Source organism: Moschus berezovskii, chromosome X (genome assembly GCF_049115385.1).
Source record: "Moschus berezovskii isolate FMDL1 chromosome X, NW_MosBer_1.0, whole genome shotgun sequence".
NCBI classification, from domain to species: Eukaryota; Metazoa; Chordata; class Mammalia; order Artiodactyla; family Moschidae; genus Moschus; species Moschus berezovskii.
Genome location: NC_142488.1, coordinates 131,642,701 through 131,665,721, shown reverse-complemented (window position 1 = coordinate 131,665,721; position 23,021 = coordinate 131,642,701).

Below are 23,021 nucleotides of genomic sequence, written 5' to 3'. Positions count from 1 at the left end.
TTTTTTATGAATGTTCCATATATTTTCCGAAAAAAAATTATTCTTTAATATTAATGTTGTTTGTCATTCAGTTGCTAAGTCTTGTCCAACTCCTTGTGATTTCATGAACTGCAACACACCAGGCTTCCCTGTCCTTCACCATTGCCCAGAATTTGCTCAAACTCATCTCCTTTGAGTCAGTGATGCCATGCAACCATCTCACCCTCTGTTGCCCCCTTCTCTAGGTGTGAACATCTATATATGCCCATTAGAGTGCTTGTGTGTGTGCTCAGTCATGTCTGACTTTTTGCAACACTATGGACTATAGCCCACAGGCTTTTCTATCTCAGATATTCTCTAGGTAAGAATACTGGAGTGGGTATCCATTCCATTCTCCAGGGGATCTTCCCAACCCAGAGATCAAACCCAAGTCTCTTGTATTGGAGGGGAATTCTTTACTATCTGAACCACCAGCTGAGCCCATCCATTAGAATAGCATTCCTACTTTTCCTGTACAAATATCCTATAGTCAACACTTTTATAGTTTAATCCATTAGTTTCTGAGAGACAAGTTTGAAAATATTCTACCGTGATCATAAATTTGTGATTTTTCTTTGTACATTTTATGATATTTTTGGTATTATATGTCTTGATTCTGTGTGTTAGGTGATTATAAATCATCAATAATATATATTTAAAGTAACTTTTACCATTATCTTTATTCCTAGTAATCCATTTTTTGCCTTAAAATATATTTCATTTGATATTCATGTATCCATAATACATTATCCCTGGTGGCTCAGACAGTAAAGAATCTGCCTGTCAAGCAGGAGACCTGTGTTCAATCCCTGTGTCAGGAAGATGCCCTGGAGAAGGAAATGGCAACCCACTCCTTTACTCTTGCCTGGAGAATTCCATGGACAGAGGAGCCTGGTGGGCTACATACAGTCCATGAGGTGGCAAAAAGTCGGACACAACTAAGCGACTAACACTTTCAATTTTTCACTTTTATAGCACATTAATCCTATGTGTTTTCTTCCATTCCTTAATCTTTAGTCTCTCTAGGTCTTTGCATTTTAGGCATATATCTTACAAACAATATATGGCTAAATTTGTTGTATGTGCAATATAAGAACCTTGATTTTAAATGACAAATATAGACATATTCATTGTGGTTATGATATATTTGAATATATTTCTATTATTTTCTTTTAGTTATTTTCTATACCCCTTCTTTGTTTTAGTTTACCTTTCTTTCCTCTCTGTATTCTATTCACTAATCCACTCTTCTTTGTTTATCTCTTTCCTCCTTTTGGTATAAAGTATTAATCACTCTGTTGTGTTCAACTCTTTGCAACCCCATGCAAGCCCATCAGGCTCCTCTGTCCACAGAATTCTCCAGGCAAACATACTGGAGTGGTTTGCCATTTCCTTCTCCAGGGGATCTTCTTGACCCAGGGAATCGGACCTGGGTCTCCTGAATTGCAGGCAGATTCTTTACCAACTGTGCCATTAGGAATTTTATTTCTATTATTTTAGTTATTAGACTTAAGATTTTAAATAATTGACTTAAAAACTAAAATTTAGCAGTATCTCAACTCTCGTTTTGAATAATTCAAAACGTTAGAACATTTTTACAGAGGTCATTTTCTTTCACCTTACATCTAATGTTATAACTCCGTTTGGTCTTATGCCCTTCTGAAATTAGCAACAATTATCATTTTATGCACTCCATTCCTGAATGACTCACTTATTAATCACTTTATTAGTTACCATTGCTTTTTAAATCTCACTTTTTTCTTCTGAGTTCAGATTCTATCATTTTGAAATAGTCCCATTAATATTTATTTCAGCAAATGTCTATGACTGGTGAACTCACATTATTTTTTTTTAAAATAATAGTATAGCTTAATTTATTTTTTATTTTTTAAAATTTTAATTGGAGGCTAATTACTTCACAATATTGTATTGGTTTTGCCATACATTGACATAAATCCTGCCTGAGTGTACTTTGGTTCCCCACCTTGAACCCCCTTCCCACCTCCCTCCCCATATCATCCCTCTGGGTCATCTTAGTGCACCAGCCCAGAGCATCCTGTATCATGCATCGAACCTGGACCTGTGATTCATTTCACATATGATAATATACATGTTTCAATGCTATTCTCCCAAATCATCCCAAGCTCGCCCTCTCCCACAGAGTCCAAAAACTGTTCTATACATCTGTGTCTCTTGCTCTCTCACATACATCCTCCTAAATTCCATATATATATATATATATGTGTGTGTGTTAGTATACTTTATTGGTGTTTTACTTTCTGGCTTGCTTTACTCTGTATAATAGGCTCCAGTTTCATCCACCTCATTAGAACTGATTCAAATGTATTATTTTTTGATGGCTGAATAATACTCCATAGTGCATATGTACCACAGCTTTCTTATCCATTCATCTGCAGATGAACATCTAGGTTGCTTCCATGTCCTGGCTATTATAAACAGTGCTGCGATGAACATTGGGGTACACATGTCTCTTTCAATTCTGGTTTCCTCGGTGTGTGTGCCTAGGAGTGGGATTGCTGGGTCATATGGCAATTCTATTTCCAGTGTTTTAAGGAATCTCCACACTGTTCTCCATAGTGACTGTACTAGTTTTCATTCCCACCAACAGTGTAAGAGGGTTCCCTTTTCTCCACATCCTCTCCAGTATTTATTGCTTGTAGACGTTTGGATAGCAGCCATTCTGACTGGCATGAAATGCTATATCATTGTGGTTTTGATTTGCATTTCTCTGATAACGAGGGATGTTGAGAATCTTTCCATGTGTTTGTTAGCCATTTGTATGTCTTCCTTGGAGAAATGTCTGTTAGTTCTTTGGCCCATTTTTTGATTGGGTCATTTATTTTTCTGGACTTGAGCTGCAGGAGTTGCTTGTATATATTTTTTTCTTTTTTCAAAAACAACTTTAGGAATCTTTACTTAAAAACAACCTTATCTTAAAATGGAGTAACTTTGGTTTTACGAGCATCGAGCAAAGTACAGAAGCAAAAATGCATTACAGGAGCATTAAGTTCTACATTAGGTCACAGCGTCTAATCTGAAATCACACCCATAATATCATTTTTCAGGATATCTGGGAAATAGTTATTTCCCAGGATGTCTGAACCATAGCTACTCTATTTTGACTTTTAGTTGTAAAAAAAAAAAAAATTTTTAATAGCCAAAGCAGATTTCACCATTAATGACATCAGTGTTTCTCTAGGTATGAGAAGATGCAAGAATTGGAACTCATAAAACCTTTTTCTGAAAAGATCTAACTATCTGAAGGCCTGTTCTGCCAGTTTATTTTTTTTTTTTTCAGAGCACAGAGTGCCTCATTCCTGATTTTCACCCTGAACTTCTTTCAGGGGGTGTTGAAGGTCAGCAGCTTGCAATGGTCATGATGTAATCTTTGTAGAGGCAGCTGGCAAGTACCAACTTCCAGTCAGCAGGGTCCCTTCATAGCCACATATCTGACCATGTGACACCATTTCATGGCCATTGTGTCACGCGGTGCAGGGAAGGCTCATTCCCAGGTCTAGGAAAGTGATGGGCCATTCAGTGTGCTAAAATTGGACCAGGCCTTGCAAGTAGCAAAAGTCTCTGGACCACTGTCTTACTAGCCTCCTGGTCCAGGAAAATATTTCCTCTTGTTGCTTTTTCCCATACCCAGAGTAACATTATTACAATTATTGATCTCATATGGAACTGTCAGTTCAGCATTATTTCACAGGCTCAGTGAAACAAGTGACATAGAAAATAATATAGCCATAGCTAGCAGTTATTAGTAAAATAAGAATTATAAGTCAAGAACTTTCATTAGATAAAGCCTGGTATACCCCAAGTCACCTGACTTCTTTCGTTAAATTTTTGAGATTAATGCTTTTTCAGTTGCTTCATTTGCTATTATTATCTCCCATTCTGAAGGCTGCCTTTTCACCTTGCTTATGGTTTCCTTTGATGTGCGGAAGCTTTTAATTTTAATTAGGTCCCATTTGTTTGTCTTTGCTTTTATTTCCAATATTCTGGTAGGTGGATCAGGGAGGATCCTCTTGTGATTTATGTCAGAGAGTGTTTTGCCTATGTTCTCCCCTAGGAGATTTATAGTTTCTGGTCTTATGTTTAGATCTTTAATCCATTTTGAGTTAATTTTTGGTATGGTGTTAGAAAGTGTTCTAGTTTCATTCTTTTACAAGTGGTTGACCAGTTTTCCTAGCACGACTTGTTGAAGAGATTGTCTTTTCTCCATTGAATATTGTTGCCTTCTTTGTCAAAGATAAGGTGTCCATAGGTGCATGGATTTATCTCTGGGCTTTCTATTTTCTTCCATTGATCTATATTTCTGTCTTTGTGCCAGTACGATACTGTCTTGATGACTGTGGCTTTGTAGTAGAGCCTGAAGTCCGGCATGTTGATTCTTCCAGTTCCATTCTTCTTTCTCAAGATTGCTTTGGCTATTCCAGTTTTTCTGTATTTCCATACAAATTGTGAAATTATTGGTTCTAGTTCTGTGAAAAATACTGTTGGTAGCTTGATAGGTAATGCATTGAATCTATAGTTTACTTTGTGTAGTATACTCATTTTCACAATATTGATTCTTCCAATCTATGAACACGGTATATTTCTCCACCTATTAGTGTCCTCTTTGATTTCTTTCACAACTGTTTTATATTTTTCTGTATATAGGACTTTTGTTTCTTTAGGTAGATATATTCCTAAGTATTTTATTATTTTCATTGCAACAGTGAATGGAATAGTTTCCTTAATTTCTTTTTCTACTTTCTCATCATTAGTGTATAGGAATGCAAGGGATGTCTGTGTGTTGATTTTATATCCTGCAACTTTGCTATATTCATTGATTCAGTTCAGTTCAGTTCAGTTGCTCAGTCGTGTCCGACTCTCCAAGACCCCATGAATCACAGCACGCCAGGCTTCCCTATCCATCACCAACTCCCGGAGTACACTCAAACTCATGTCCACAGAGTCGGTGATGCCATCCAGCCATCTCATTCTCTGTCGTCCCCTTCTCCTCCCGCCCCCAACCTTTCCTAGCATCAGAGTCTTTCCCAGTGAGTCAACTCGTCGCATGAGGTGGCCAAAGTATTGCAGCTTCAGCTTTAGCATCAGTCCCTCCAATGAACATCCAGGATTGATCTCCTCTAGAATGGACTGGTTGGATCTCCTTGCAGTATAAGGGACTCTCAAGAGTCTTCTCCAGCAACACAGTTCAAAAGCATTGATTCTTCGGCGATCAGCCTTCTTCACAGTCCAACTCTCACATCCATACATGACCACGGGAAAAACCATTGCCTTGACTAGACGGACCTTGGTTGGCAAAGTAATGTCTCTGCTTTTTAATATACTATCAAGATTGGTCATAACTTTCCTTCCAAGGAGCAAGCGTCTTTTAATATTCATTGATTAGCGCTAGTAATTTTCTGGTGGAGTCTTTAGGGTTTTCTGTGTAGAGGATCATGTCTTCTGCAAACAGTGAGAGTTTTACTTCTTTTTTCCACTTTGGATTCCCTTTATGTCTTTTTCTTCTCTGATTGCTGTGGCCAAAACTTGCAAAACTATGTTGAATAGTAGTGATGAGAGTGGGCACCCTTGTCTTATTCCTGACTTTAGGGAAAATGCTTTCATATTCACCATTGAGGAAAATGTTTGCTGTGGGTTTGTCATATAAAGCTGTTATTATGTTTAGGTATGTTCCTTCTCGGAGAAGGCACTGGCAAGCCACTCCAGTACTCTTGCCTAGAAAATCCCATGGATGGAGGAGCCTGGTAGGCTGAGTCCATGGGGTCACTCAGTTGGACATGACTGAGAGACCTCACTTTCACTTTTCACTTTCAGGCATTGGAGAAGGAAATGGCAACCCACTCCAGTGTTCTTGCCTGGAGAATCCCAGGGACGGGGGAACCTGGTGGGCTGCCGTCTTTGGGGTCGCACAGAGTTGGACACGACTGAAGCGACTTAGCAGCAGCAGCAGCAGCATGTTCCTTCTATTCCCACCTTCTGGAGTGTTTTTATCATAAATGGATGTTGAATTTTGTCGAAGGCTTTCTCTGCATCTGTTATTGCAGAGTAAATATAATCGTATGACTTTTATTTTTCAATTTGTTAATGTGGTGTATTACATTGAATGATTTGTGGATCTTGAAGAATACTTACATTACTGGGATAAAGAGCACTTGGTCATCTTTTTAATGTGCTGTTGGATTAAGATTGCTAGAATTTTGTCAAGGATTTTTTCATCTATGTTCATCAGTGATATTGGCCTGTAATTTTCTTTTTTGTGGCATCTTTGTCAGGTTTTCATATTAGGGTGATGGAGGCTCATAAAATGAGTTTGGACGTTTACCTTCCTCTGCAATTTTCTGGAAGAATTTGAGTAGGATAGGTGTTAGCTCTTCTCGAAATTTTTGGTAGAATTCAGCTGTGAAGCCATCTACACCTGGGCCTTTGCTTGCTGAAAGATTTCTGATTACAGTTTCAATTCCCATGCTTGTGATGGGTCTGTTAAATTTTCTATTTCTTCCTGGTTTAGTTTTGGAAAGTTGTACTTTTCTAAGAATTTGTCCATTTTTCCCAAATTATCCATTTTATTGGCATATAATTGCTGATAGTAGTCTCTTATTGTCCTTTGTATTTCCGTGTTGTCTTTTGTTATCTCTCCATTTTCATTTCTAATTTTATTGATTTGGTTTTTCTCCCTTTGTTTCTTGATGAGTCTGGCTAGTGGTTTTTCAATTTTATTTATTTTCTCAAAGAACCAGCCTTTGCCTTTGTTGATTTTTGCTCTGGTCTCTTTTGTTTCTTTTGCATCTATTTTTTGCCCAAATTTTAAGATTTCTCTCCTTCTACTAACCAAGGGGTTCTTCATTTCTTCTTTTTCTAGTTGCTTTAGGTGTAGAGTTAGGTTATTTATTTGACTTTTTTCTTATTTCTTGAGGTATGCCTGTATTGCTATGAACCTTCCCCTTAGCACTGCTTTTACAGTGTCCCACAGGTTTTGGGTTGTTGTGTTTTCATTTTCATTCATTTCTATGTATATTTTGATTTCTCTTTTGATTTCTTCTTTTTTTGTTCATTATTCAGCAGCGTTTTGTTCAGCCTCCATATGTTGGAACTTTTAATACTTTTCCTCCTGTAATTGAGATCTAGTTTTACTGCATTGTGTTCAGAAAAGCTGCTTGAAATGATTTCAATTTTTTTGAATTTAGCAAGGCTAGATTTATGGCCCTGGATGTGATCTATCCTGGAAAAGGTTCCATGTGCACTTGAGAAAAAGGTGAAATTCATTGTTTTGGGGTGAAATGTCCTATAGAGATCAATTAGGTCTAATTGGTCTATTGTATGATTTAACGTTTGTGTTTCCTTGTTAGTTTTCTGTTTAGTTGATCTATCCATAGGTGTGAGTGGGATATGAAAGTCTCCCACTATTATTGTGTTGTTGTTAATTTACCCTTTCATACTTGTTAGCATTTGTCTTACATATTGTGGTGCTTCTATATTGGGTGCATTTATATTTATAATTGTTATATCTTCTTCTTGGATTGATCCTTTGATCATTATGTGGTGTCCTTCTTTGTCTCTTTTCACAGCCTTTGTTTTAAAGTCTATTTTATCTGATATGAGTATTGCTCCTCCTGCTTTCTTTTGGTCTCTATTTGCATGGAATATCTGTTTCCAGCCCTTCACTTTCAATCTGTATGTGTCCCTTGTTTCGAGGTGGGTCTCTTGTAGACAACACATATTAGGGTTTTGTTTTTGTATCCATTCAGCCAGTCTTTGTCTTTTGGCTGGGACATTCAAATCATTTACGTTTAAGGTAATTATTGATAAGTATGATCCCGTTGCCATTTTCTTTATTGTTTTGGGTTCGGGTTTGTACACCCTTTCTGTGTTTCCTGTCTAAAGAAGGTCCTTTAGCATTTGTTGGAGAGCTGGTTTGGTGATGCTGAGTTCTCTCAGCTTTTGCTTGTCTGTAAAGCTTTTGATTTCTCCTTCATATTTGAATGAGATCTCTTCTGGGTACAGTAATCTGAGTTGTAGGTTATTTTCTTTCATCACTTTAATTGTGTCCTGCCATTCCCTCCTGGCCTGAAGAGTTTCTGTTGAAAGATCAGCTGTTATCCTTGTGGGAATCCCCTTGTTTGTTATTTGTTGTTTTTCCCTTCTGCTTTTAATATTTGTTCTTTGTGTTTGATCTTTGTTAATTTGGTTAATATGTATCTTGCAGTATTTCGCCTTGGGTTTATCCTGTTTGGGACTCTCTGTGTTTCTTGGACTTGGGTGATTATTTCCTTTCCCATTTTAGGCAATTTTCAAGTATTATCTCTTCTAGTATTTTCTCATGGTCTTTCTTTTTGTCTTCTTCTTTTGGGACTCCTATGATTTGAATGTTGGGGCATTTAACATTGTCCCAGAGGTCTCTGAGATTGTACTCATTTCTTCAAATTCGTTTTTCTCTTTTCTTCTCTGTTTCATTTATTTCTACCATTCTATCTTCTATCTCACTTATCCTATTTTCTGCCTCCATTATTCTACTGTTGGTTCCCTCCAGAATGTTTTGGATCTCATTTATTGCATTATTCATTATATATTGACTCTTTTTTATTTCTTCTAGGTCCTTGGTAAACCTTTCTTGCATCTTCTCGATCCTTGTCTCCTGTCTATTTCTCTGTAACTCCATTTTGTTTGCAAGATTTTGGATCATTTTCACTATCATTATTCAGAATTCTTTATCAGGTAGATTCTCTGTCTCTTCCTCTTTTATTTAGGTTGCTGGGTATTTATCCTGTTCCTTTACCTGCTGGGTATTTCTCTGCCTCTTCATTTTGCTTATATTGCTGTGTTTGGGGTGGACTTTCCGTCTTCTGGCAGTTTGTAAAGTTCTCTTTATTGTGGAGTTTCCTCGCTGTGAGTGAGGTTGGATGGGTGGCTTGTCAAGGTTCCCTGGTTAGGGAAGCTTGTGTCGGTGTTCTGGTGGGTGGAGCTGGATTTCTTCTTTCTGGAGTGCAATGAAGTGTCCAGAAATTAGTTATGAGATGTCTATGGGTTTTGAGTGACTTTGGGCAGCCTGTATATTGAAGCTCAGGGTTATTTTCCTGTGTTGCTGGAGAATTTGCATTGTATGTCTTGCTCTGGAACCTGTTGGCCCTTGGGTGGTGCTTTGTTTCAGTGTAGGTATGGAGGCGTTTGATGAACTCCTATCGATTAATGTTCCCTAGTGTCAGGAGTTCTCTGGTATTCTCAGGATTTGGACTTAAGCCTCCTGACTCTGTTTTTCAGTCTTATTCTTGCAGTAGCCTCAAGGCTTCTCCATCTGTCACTTCCAAGACAGTTCCCTCTGTTTTCACTTCTTCTGTTTGCTGGTCTCTTCAGTGTCTAGTTTCCACCCTGACACAAGGGAGCAGTGGTGGTCACTCTTTTAATCTCTCTTTTTCAATCTTGCTGTGGAGAGGGAGGAAACCTCCTTCCGAAGGCAATGAGCTGATTTTCTGGGTGCCTGATGTCCTCTGCTGGCATTCAGAAGTTGTTTTGTGTAATTTACTCAGCGTTCAAATGTTCTTTTGATGAATTTGTGGGGGAGAAATTTGTCTCCCAGTCCTATTCCTCCGCCATCTCGGGACCGACAACCTGAACTCTCATTCTTTATTTATTTGAAAGATATATTCATCTTTACCTTACAAAGTAGCTATAGAATTCTAGATTGATAATCATGTTCTTCCATTACCTGAACTAATGATTTTATTTTGTTCTGGCCTCCATCTCTGCTTTTGAGAAGCTTTAGCTTGTCTAATATTCTGTGATTTCCTTACAAGTAATCATCCCTCTCTGGTTACAAAACATTTCCTTTGTTGTTAGTCTGCAGTTACACTATTTATGTCTACAAGAAATCTGTTTTATTTATCTTCCTCTGGTTCATTATCCTTCCAGTGATTGAGGATTCACAATTATAAATTCTAGAAAAAAACTTTGGCTATTGCCTCATTCCTAGTCTAATTTCTTTTTCTGGAACTTCTATTGTATATTGAACTGTATCATTCTATGTGCTATGTCTCCTGATTTATCTTTCGCATTTTCTATTTCTTTATCTTTCTGAAATGAACTCTGGATAATATGTTAAAATCTATTTTTTAGTTCACATGTTCTAAATAGATTATTTACAGCTGTGCCCAATACTGCGATTTTAAGCTCAAAGACCATAGTATTCATTTTTGGATCTGCTAGTTGGTTCTTTTTCAGATATACTCATTCCTTTTATTTTTCATTTGTTTTGTTATCTCATGGGTTTTATTCCCACTAGACCTTTAATTATCACAAACGTTTATTTTATGGTCTATCAGATTATTTTAAGATCTACTGAGTAGAATGTGGGAAGGGTATGAAGCTTCCATTTTCTGTGTTTGCGGTTCTCAATCATGATGAATCATTTCCTTCTTTGTTATTAAATTCTGGATTGTGAGTTATTTCTTTTTTTATAATGAATTTATTTTTGGCTACACTCGGTCTTTGTTACTGAATGTGGGCTTTCTCTAGTTGTGGCATGTAGGGGCTATTCTCTAGTTCTGGTGCACAGGCTTCTCAGTGTGGTGGCTTCTCTTGTTGTGGAGCAGAGACTCTAGAGGACAGACTCAATCGTTGTGGCACACAGACTTAGTTGCCCTGCGACATGTGGGATCTTCCTGGATCAGAGATCAAACCCATGTCTCCTGCATTGGCAGGTGGATTCTTTACCACTGAGCCACCAGGACGCCCGTGAGTTATTTCTGCACAACTGTGTATGGGGGAATTGTGGGTCACCTGGCCTGGAGGTATATCTGTTCTGGGTGATTTCATGTTTGCCAATGTCCAGGGACAGTAGCAACTCACCCACAATCTTATACTCATTTCTTGGCTTGGAATTTCTTGCATCACAGAGGTGGAGTGTATCTTTTAACCCAAATCCACATGTGGTGCAGACCCAGCATTTTGAATTGTTAAGAGATGTATTTTGAAATATATCTTTCTCTTTGTTTCCACCCAAAGACATAGAGATAAAAATTATTCCTTATGATATCCCTGGGCTTTGGGAGTCTTGATTTGTTTTGCATCTTCTTCCCCATAGTTCATCCTTTAGCCCACTGAAGCTTTTCAATGGCCCTAGATTTAGATCAACAGCTTAACTCCAAATTGTTTCCCTTGTGTGATTCCAATGTCTAATCTACTGTCCTTCTGCTGCTAAGTCACTTCAATTGTGTCCAACTCTGTGTGACCCCATAGATGGAAGCCCACCAGGCTCCCCCTTCCCTGGGATTCTCCAGGCAAGAACACTGGAGTGGATAGATGTTAAAACCATTAACCCTTAGATTATTGACACTCATAACTCCTTACCACTCCTGGCTCTATTTTAGTTACAGCATTAAGCCATGTATTTTCCACTCTGGTATTCAGGTTTATCTTCGTTTCTGACACCTGAAACTATGATCAACTATGTATGTGAAAGAGCTCTGCTATATTCAATTAAGCTTTATTAGGTGTTCATTACAGGAGTATTTTCAATTCTCTTTACCATTCTGCTGCAATCAGAAGTGTAATTGTTTCTTTTACCTGTCTGTCTTTCACAGTAGACTGACAGCTTCTCCCAGCTACAACTAGAGTCAAGACTTCATGGAATCTGTGTCAAAGGCATTCAACAGAATGATAACAGAATGTTCAACAGCATGGAATTTTAAAATGTAAGCTGTTTTCTAAGAATAGTCCAGGGTGGTTTATATTTTGGTTATGTGAGGATAGACATAAGAAGCTATGACAGGTGACAAAGATGATGTTCATTTCATGCCACAATGAAGAATTTGGGTTTATCTACCAATAAACTTGAGGACATCAAAGAGATTTAAACAGTGGAATATTATCATTTATTTGTGTTACAGGCTGACAGCTTCAGTTTATCTGGGGCTGGACTGAGCGTGAGAAAAGGTGGATGTGGAGAGACCAATGAGATTACCACCATAGGAAAAGAGTGAATTTTTAAAATCAGCCTCTTTTCAGTGGAATAGTTTGATCTCTAGGTTTCCAGAGAGTAGAAAAATACTTCATAAAAACGTATTGTGCACACATATACCACAAGTTCCTCCAAACTTTAAATAAATCTTGGAATGTTTATGTGCTCAATAGGTCATTAACTGCCTAATTGATTTGTACTAATCCATGGGCTTCCCAGGTGGTGCTAGTGGTAAAGAACACAGATAGACATAAGAGACACAAGTTTGATCCCTGGGTCAGGAAGATCCCCTGGAGGAGGAAATGGCAACCCACTCCTGTATTCTTGCTTGGAGAATCCCATGGACAAAGGAGCCTGTTGGGCTATGGTCCATAGGGTCGCAAACAGTTGGACATGACTGATGTGACTTAGCATGCACACACGCACATACTATTACACAGCCTCACCCCAACTACATCAAGCCCTTATGAATCATATCTTCCCAATTGCATGAAAAGAAACTGAAGTTTAAAATGAACAAAATAATGAAATCCTCAGGACAACCTAAGTCAGAAAAGAGGTTATATGTTTGCTTCTGGAAACGATACTCTATTTTGGAGGCTTTCAACTAAACTGCATAGCTATTTTGGCATATTGTGTCACTAAATCAATTGCCTGTATGGACAATTAACACCATCCATCAGTGGGTTAACATGGTATAAGAGTTCTCCCTCCCATTAAATTACTCTAAGACCTAAAATAAAATCACCTCCTTGTATAAAACTTACTGTCTTCCCTAAGTAACCCACAATGAATTACTCCTGTCGGAGAGTGGCTGACTGTTGAGATCAGTCTGTTTCCTGAAACACCCATCTATCCTCTCGTGAATACCTTTCAGCACATACTCAAGTTTGCCTTTCTCAATCAATTCCCTAGGTTATCTGATGGCACAGAGATCCAGTGGTGTCTACCCTGTTTTAGTCTCTTCAAACAGCTACTGAAGACAGGTGGAGTCAACACTGGTCAACTCAAAAGTAAAAAGATATATAAAAATATACCCAGGTGAGCACAACATGACATTTTCTTTCAAGTATTCTGCACTTGTGGCCTGATAAACATTTCAAGAAAAATTTTCTACCATCTTTGGACAAGGTTCTTTTGAGTAAATGAGCTTCATATAGACAGTGACTAAGATAAAAGATTTGTAAGATATTAATAATTAATTAGCAGGTTACTTATAACATTATAATATATAAATCACATTCTTTGATTCAACTAAGAGTAGTGTGATGATTTTTTTGCAATTTTATGATAAGAATAATATCCTTTCCATCTTCTCATCCTTATTTATCCTTATCATTATTTTTAAGGTTCATGAACAATGCATTACTTTTTTTTAATTAGAGTGATGGCCTTGTTACTTTCAGACAAAGACACTATGTCAGGTACAGGATGGTTTCCTTAAGAACACTCTGCTGGTAATGTGAGCAGCTCTTCCAGGAAAGAAGAACATGGCACACTTAGCTAGTTGTGACAGTCATGAGAAGGATCAGGTGTCTGTGGGTCACCTTTGTGTTGTCAATGTATACAGAGACACTGCCTGCTGGCACAGGGGTCTTTTTAGCCTCTTTTGGCAGGTTGTCTTCCATAAGTGTCGCCCACTTAGCCTACTTGTTCTCTATCATTTGTATATTCATTTAGAAAACCTGGGTTGCAGTCTTAACACTTACCTGGCTTCAGAATCAGTATAGTGTGTTGGTTTGGAGCAAGAGTTCTGGAACTGGACAGTCAGGCTAGGTTCAAACCCTGACTCAGGCAATTATTGCTTTGTGACCTTGAGCAATTTGCTTAATCTTTGTGCCTTGCTCTTTTCACCCCTGAATTGGAGAGTAACTATACTTCTTTGAGTTGTTAGGATGAATCACTTAATACACAGTCTGTGCTTAGAAAAGTATACAGATGCTAAAACACTGCTTATTATTGCCAGACACTGTGTTAATCACTGAGGATGTGGCTGTCAGAGTCCCTGTTCTCAGAGACCTTGAAAGCCTAACAATAAATTATGACAAATGTTGGACTTGGAAACTCAGGGGGTTATGGGAACCCCTATGGAGGGGAGCTAACACACTCCTAGATGAATCACTTTTCATAAGTGCCATTGGAGCTGGTGAAAAAGCCCAGAGGCAGAAGTGTACCTTGCATAATTGTATGAAAGCTAAGGAAAAGAGAACACAATAAGCTAGAAGGTTAGTAGGAGATGAAGCCCAGTGATAACAAGAGGATGTGGAACCTTTGTAGGCTTTTGTAATGCCTTGAAAATATGCTTTGAAGACAGGAGGAACCTTTGAAGGGTTTTGAATATAGCAATGATTGAATCTGACTACATTTCAGCAGACTCATTCTGTCTACTGTGTTAAGAATAGATGGTGTAATGGCCTGTAGCAGGGAAACCAGTGAGAAGACTACTGCAATAATTCAGATGAGAGGTGAAGGTAGCTTGGACCTGGATGGAAGCAGCCATTAGACAGGTCCACCCCTAAAATGTGAGGGGTTCAGGGAAAGAGTGTAGATGGAACACCACTGGTGTGGGTAGCCTTTCCCTTCTCCAGGGGATCTTCCCAACCCAGGGATCGAACCCAGGTCTCCTGCATTTGCGGGCAGATTTTTTACCAGCTGTGCCACAGAGGAAGCCCAAGAATACGGGAGTGGGTAGCCTATCCCTTCTCCAGCAGGTCTTCCCGACCCAGGAATCAAACTGGAGTCTCCTGAATTGCAGGAGGATTCTTTACCAACTGAGCTATCAGGGAAACCCCTAATTCAGTTCAGTTCAGTTCAGTTCAGTCGCTCAGTCGTGTCCAACTCTTTGCGACCCCATGAATCACAGCACGCCAGGCCTCCCTGTCCATCACCAACTCCTGGAGTTCACTCAAACTCATGTCCACAGAGTCGGGAATGCCATCCAGCCATCTCATTCTCGGTCGTCCCCTTCTCCTCCCGCCCCCAACCTTTCCTAGCATCAGAGTCTTTCCCAGTGAGTCAACTCGTCTCATGAGGTGGCCAAAGTACTGCAGTTTCAGCTTTAGCATCAGTCTTTCCAATGAACACCCAGGACTGATCTCCTTTAGAATGGACTGGTTGGATCTCCTTGCAGTACAAGGGACTCAAAAGAGTCTTCTCCAACAGCACAGTTCAAAAGCATCAATTCTTCGGCGATCAGCTTTCTTCACAGTCCAACTCTCACATCCATACATGACCACGGGAAAAACCATAGCCTTGACTAGACGAACCTTGGTTGGCAAAGTAATGTCTCTGCTTCTTAATATACTATCAAGGTTGGTCATAACTTTCCTTCCAAGGAGTAAGCGTCTTTTAATTTCATGGCTGCAATCAGCATCTGTAGTGATTTTAGAGCCCCCAAAAATAAAGTCTGACACTGTTTCCACTGTTTTTCCATCTATTTCCCATGAAGTGATAGAAGCCCACAAATGATAAATATGATATAGTCTACCTCCATATTTTACCATCATTTTGAGAGTTTTTTAAATGTATAAATATATATACTTTTATATTACTAAAAGTTGAATAAATATCAAATTTGACTGAATTTATATATTATTCTATGTTTCTGGATGTTCTGTAGGTGGAATGACAATATAGGCATGATTAATAACATAAAATATATAATTTATAGTTTCCTATATATCTGTTCTATAATTTTTTTCTTGCCTTAATTTCAGTGAAATTATTGTTATTATAATCAAGTTTTTACATAATACTTATTCTTTTCATGACAATGCCAGATTAAATATCCCTTCTTGAGTCATTGTAGTATTAATAGATTTTTTCATAAGTTCAATTTGGTGAGTCTTTGTGAGGCAGCAGGGATTGAAATTGCATATAAAATTACTAAAGGAATATTTAAATTCATAAATGAACCACAAATTTTACTCACCGTGTTCCAATAGTGTTATACAGTGCATTGGACAAGTTTTCATTAATGCAGAAATTATTATAATGTATTTAAATTTTAACACTTAATTTTCCCTTACATATATTAATATAAATTTCACAAAGACTTAAAACAATATATAGATATATACAGTAATTTAGAGAATTGTATCATGTTTCCCATATGTTGTCTTCTCAGGTGACGCTAGTGGTGAATAACTCGCCTGCCAATTAAGAAGACAAGACACAAGAGATGCAGTACGAGAAGACACCAGGAGAAGCGATGTTCTCAGTGGAGATATAGGTTTTAGTTAGAGCGAGGGGGGAGGGAAATTTCAGAAAAGAGATTAAAAATACGGTGGACTTTGGTGATGATGGGAGTGGTGAATTTCAGACAGCTTCTGGAGTGGAAGGTTTTCAGGAGTCAGGGAAAGGTCAGAAAAATGGAAAGGATAGAGGTGGTGGTACATTGGAGAAGGAAATGGCAACCCACTCCGGTGTTCTTGCCTGGAGAATCCCAGGGATGGGGGAGCCTGGTGGGCTTCCGTCTATGGGGTCACACAGAGTCGGACACGACTGAAGTGACTGAGCAGCAGCAGCAGAGGTGGTGGTACAGAATTACATGAGATTAGACTTGCGAGATGAAACCTGGAAATTTGAAGCTATTAGTAGTAACTAACATATCAGCGATGAAATTAAAAGATATTTACTCCTTGGAAGGAAAGTTATGACTAACCTAGATAGTATATTAAAAAGCAGAGACATTACTTTGCCAACCAAGGTCCGTCTAGTCAAGGCTATGGTTTTTCCAGTGGTCATGTATGGATGTGAGAGTTGGACTGTGAAGAAAGCTGATTGCCGAAGAATTGATGCTTTTGAACTGTGGTGATGGAGAAGACTCTTGAGAGTCCCTTGGACTGCAAGGAGATCCAACCAGTCCATTCTAAAGGAGATCAATCCTGGGTGTTCATTGGAAGGACTGATGCTGAAGCTGAAACTCCAATACTTTGGCCACCTCATGTGATGAGTTGACTCACTGGAAGAGACTCTGATGCTGGGAAGGATTGGGTGCGGGAGGAGAAGGGGACGACTGAGAATGAGATGGCTGGATGGCATCCCCGACTCTGTGGACATGAGTTTGAGTGAACTCCAGGAGTTGGTGATGGACAGGGAGACCTGGCGTGCTGTGATTCATGGGGTCGCAGAGAGTCGGACACGACTGAGCGACTGAACTGAACTGAACTGAACTGAACATATCAGACATAAAAGGCTAGTCAGATAGATCCTGTGGTCTCAAGGCAGACTTTGGTGGTGTCCAACTCTTTGCGAGCTCATGTCAACCCCATACTGTAGCCCGCCAGGTTCCTCTGTCCATGGGAATTCCCAGACAAGAATATTGGAGTGGCTAGCCATTTCCTCACCCAGAGGATTTCCTGACTCAGAGATCAAACCTATCTTTCCTGCATTTCCTGCATTGGCAGGCAGATGTTTTACCACTGAGCCCCCTGGGAAGCCCAAGTTGTAGAGTACAGCTCCCATTTGGATCTTAAATTTTTCTAGGGCAAGTACCTTATCTTTGACTTACATTTCCTCTTAGTATTTAGTGATATTTAGTGTAGTTCTCTTCATATATACCATGAATGGCTTTTGACTGCATACATCCATATTCACTTCCAGGCACAAGTGCAAAAGATTTTATCAACATAGTTTTTCCTCCCTAAGAGTTCTGGAATCAACCTGTCAGGCTTCAAAAGAAATTTTCACTTTGACTTTGATTCAACTTAAAATGAATTGAATCCATGGCTTAATTAAAAGGATTATCTTTATAATACAGATTATTCCAATAAAAGAACATGATCTACCCCTGCATTCATGCTTGTCTATGTATACATTTCAAATATTTATTATAGATTTTTGTCTCGAAAAATTTCTATAAAAGTGAATTTAAAGTCATTTTAATCATGTATTCCATGTATTTGTCTTTTTCCAATTTATTTTGCCCTCAGCCAACTGTTGTGATCCACAAAGTCAAAGGCTTTAGCATAGTCAATGAAACACAAGTATATGTCTTTTCGGAATTCCCTTGCTTTTTCTATGATCCAGTGGATGTTGGAAATTTGATCTCTGGTTTCTCTGCTTCTTCTAAATCCAGCTTATACATCTGGAAGTGCTCAGTTCATGTACTGTTGAAGCCTAGCTTGAAGGATTTTGAGCATAATCTTGCTAGCATGTGAAATGAGTGCAATTGTGTGGTACTTTGAACAACAGAGCACTTTTGTTTGTAATGGAGAGTGGAGTAGCAGACGAATTTCTCAAAGAAATGAGTTTTTCTCTAATTTAAAACTGTTTGATCAAAATCCAGGGAGACTCAGGTTTAATTGATTTTCTACTATAACCATTAAGTTTGCATTTTTCTGGATTGGTTATTTTTTCATTACTAATTCCTACTCTACAAAAAACTAAAGTGTGAGTTACCCTCCAACACGTATGAAAACAAGAGAAAAACTATCCCCAATATGTCTTAAATATTATTGGCTTGATTGTTCTTACCCAGCTGCATGGTGAGAGTATTAGGGATGACATCACTATGTATGTAAAACATATTTCAAATCCCCATTTGGAATGCAGTGACAGTCCTAGTGATTAACTAGGAAATTATGAAAAGCAAAATGGAGAGTAAAAGACAACTGCAAAGCACCTATCACAACAAAATAGTCATCTTTTCTAGTTGATTCTGTTTATTTCTCTGTGACTGAAGAAATAAACAATTATGGGCAGATGGCCATTAGCATAATCCATAATGCCAGAAGATAAAACAGTGCTTTGTATCTTTCACCTTTGATTAGTAGCATAATGATTTATCAGGCTCTGTATAAATAACACTGAGTAACAGAATATGGGCTTTGAAAAACCAACAGTTTGTTTTCAATAGTAGCATCTCTGTTAGGAAATAAAAGAAAATATCATCCAAATCTTCATTCAAGGATCAAAGTATGGGATGTTTCTGATTTGCTCGAAACCAGGGTATACACTCAGTATATAGCAATCCACTTACAGAATTAACATTTCCACGAAAATTTTCTTTAACAAGATAAAACAATTTGGACTTTCTAACATAACATTGAAGCAAATGGTATAAGTAATAGATCCATATTCTATGTGTTTGAAGCAAAGTTTATACTTTCAACCTTGGTGAGCTTTGGGATTCCTGTCTTGGATTTCACTTAATAGGCCTTTGACAGCCTCTATTCTGCAAGTTTTTTTTTTTTTTAACCTTCATTGCCCTCCACTCTATTTCCATCAGGAGGGAAAGAAATCAAAGGCCACAGACAGCAAAGCCTAAGGAGCCTCCAGCCCCAGTATTTAAGATGCTCCCATGCTAAGTTTGGATGACTCACAGCTAATAGCAAATTCAGGTGAACATCTTCCATCTCTGTAGGAAGAGTGGGCAAAGGCTATAAAATATGAGACTGAATGTTATTTAATTCTACTCAAGTACAAAAGTTAGAACTTCTTCTATAACCCGTATGAAATAGAGTAAAGCAACACTGAACCTGCAAAGGGACCAATTTTAAATGAACCTATGTCAGCGAAGGAGATAACTTATGGTAAAAAGAGCAGAAGAGGATCTCTAGGGGGGAGTGGACACAGCAATGGAGGAGAGTCTTCTAGGCAATGCTCAGCAGGGATTGATTCTTTCCTGTACCTATATCCAATGAGGTAGCCATTTTGGAAATATATTTTGCCACAAATGTATTTTGCAGATGGCATCAGTAGAACCACTTTGCACTAAAGGAGAGTTGCAGTGTCAGCACTCCACAAATCTTTGAAGACAGCAACTCAAATCATAGACATAACAAGACAGGATATTGAGCAACTGCCATTACACTAAAAGCTCTTTGCAGTTTAATATTTTGGAACTTAATGACTAGAACTTGTAGGCCAACTAAAAAATCTCTCTCACTGTTTGGTAGCAGTAGACAGCAAGGAGATCAAACCAATCAATCCTAAAGGAAATCCACCCTGAATATTCATTGGAAGGTCTAATGCTGAAGTGAAGCGAAGTTGCTCAGTCATGTCCGACTCTTTGCGACCCCATGGACTGTAGCCACCAGGCTCCTCATCCATGGGATTTTCCAGGCAAGGGTACCAGAGTGGGTTGCCATTTCCTTCTCCAGGGGATCTTCCCAACCAAGGCATTGAACCTGGGTCTCCCACATTGCAGGCAGACGCTTTACCCTCTGAGCCCCCAGGGAAGCCCAGTGTTGAAGCTGAAGCTCCAATACATTGGCCACCTGATATAAAGGGTTGACTCATTGGAAAAAACCCCTGATGCAGGAGGGAAACGGGGTGACAGGGGATGAGATGGTTGGATAGCATCACCGGTTCAATGGACATGAGTTTGAGCAAACTCAGGGAGATAGTGAAGGACAGAGAAACCTGGATTACTGCAGTCCATGGGGTCGCAAAGAGCTGGAAACAACTCAGCAACCGAATGCTGCTGCTGCTGCTAAGTCACTTCAGTCATGTCTGACTCTGTGCGACCCCATAGATGGCAGCCCACCAGGCTCGCCTGTCCCTGGGATTCTCCAGGCAAGAACACTGGAGTAAGTTGCCATTTCCTTCTCAAATAACTGAATAACAGCCTCTAAAACATCTGTTTTGCTTTTAATAGTATTTATAGTTTTTTTCTGATCACAAGAAATATACTTGCTCAATATGAGTATTATAAAATACCTAAAAGTATAAAGAAAAGGAAAAAAATTTATCATCCCTTGATAATACAATTTCTAGTGAAAGAGGAGAGTGAAAAGGTTGGCTTGAAGCTCAACATTCAGAAAACAAAGATCATGGCATCTGGTCCCATCACTTCATGGGAAATAAATGGAAAAACAGTGGAAACAGTGTCAGACTATTTTTTTGGGCTCCAAAATCACTGCAGATGCTGATTGCAGCCATAAAATTAAAAGACGCTTGCTCCTTGGAAGGAAAGTTATTACCAACCTTGATAGTATATTAAAAAGCAGAGACATTACTTTGCCAACCAATGTCCGTCTAGTCAAGGCAATGGTTTTTCCCGAGGTCATGTATGGATGTGAGAGTTGGACTGTGAAGAAAGCTGATCGCAGAAGAATCGATGCTTTTGAACTGTGTTGTTGGAGAAGACTGTTGAGAGTCCCTTATACTGCAAGGAGACCAGTCCATTCTAAAGGAGATCAATCCTGGGTGTTCATTGGAGGGACTGATGCTGAAGCTGAAACTCCAATACTTTGGCCACCTCATGCGACGAGTTGACTCACTGGAAAAGACTCTGATGCTGGGAAAGGTTGGGGGCGGGAGGAGAAAGGGACGATGGAGAATGAGATGGCTGGATGGCGCCACCGACTCTGTGGACATGAGTTTGAGTGAACTCTGGGAGCTGGTGATGGACAGGGAGGCCTGGCGTGCTGTAATTCATGGGGTCGCGGAGAGTCGGACACGACTGAGCGACTGATCTGATCTGATCTGATATTGACATATATTTACCCATGCCTTTTTTTTTTAATTTTAAATTCCATTTTAAATGTTAGAATATGTGTGTCTCTGAGTGTCTCTGGGTCTGTGTTTTAAAACTAGATAACATTCCAAAAACAATTCTGTATTTTTTAAAATCAATGCATGAGTATTATTTCCCATGTCATTAAGTATTCTCCAATAATGCCATTTTTAATGACTGTATAGTATTCAGATTTTCTCTAAAACTATTAAACATTAGAATAAATAATATTTTCTTCTATCTGTTTGGAGTCATAGTTAATGAACTAAGATAGCAAAATTAAATATGTGGTATACATTTTAGAACAAAAATAATAATATTTGCAGATGTCATAACTGTGTACCTTGAAAATCCAAAATATTACTTGGGTAAGATTAAGAAAATTTAGGAAGTTGGCTAGAAATAAGTTTTGATTTATGCTAACAAAGAATAATTAGAAATAGAAATTCAAGAAAGAAAAAGAAAACCTATTCACAATTGACACAAATTGTATAAAATACTAAGGAATAAATGTTATAATGAAAAAATATGAAAATATATTAAATCCATAAAAAAGTACCTGAATATATGGATGGATATACAATGATCCTCGGAAATGAAGACCAAACTTTAAACCTGCAATAAATTTCTAAATCTAAAGCTCCTGTTGTTTGGATTGGATTCTCAAAAATATCAAAGAGTACATTTAATATGGCATGAGATAAATTATAGACCATGTGGCTTACATAAAACATATTTTGGAGGGTTCTGGGGGTTACCTCCAAGAATAAAGCAAGTACCCTCCAGAACAGTGGAAACAAGCACAAGATAATCTTTGATCACTTATCAGTAATGACATGTAGGAGGCTACAGATACAGAAAACACACAAGCAGAAATTGCAGAATCAGTTCAGTCAGTTCAGTCACTCAGTCCTGTTTGACTCTTTGCAACCCCATGGACTGCAGCACGCTAGGCTTCCCTGTCCATCACCAACTCCCAGAACTTGCTCAAACTCATGTCCATTGAGTCGGTGGTGCCATCCAACCATCTAATCCTCTGTTGTCCCCTCCTTCTCCCACCTTCAATCTTTCCCAGTATCAGGGTCTTTTCCAATGAGTCAGTTCTTCGCATCAGGTGACTGAAGTATTGGAATTTCAGCTTCAGCATCAGTCCTTCCAATGAATATTCAGGTCTGATTTCTTTAGGATGGGCTGGTTGGATCTATTTGAAGTCCAAGGGACTTGAGGTGGATGAAACTAGAGCCTATTATATAAAGTGAAGTAAGTCAGAAAGAAAAACACCAATACAGTATATTAACACATATATATGGAATATAGCAAGAAGATAACGATAACCCTGTATACGAGACAACAGCAGAGACACAGATGTGTGGAGCAGTCTTTCAGACTCTGTGGGAGAGGGTGAAGGTGGGATGGTTTGGGAGAATGGCATTGAAACATGTATATTATCATATGTGAAACGAATCTCCAGTTCAGGGTCGATGCATGTTACAGGATGCTCGGGGCTGGTATGCGGGGATGACGCAGAGGGAGGATAAGGGGAGGAGGGAGGTC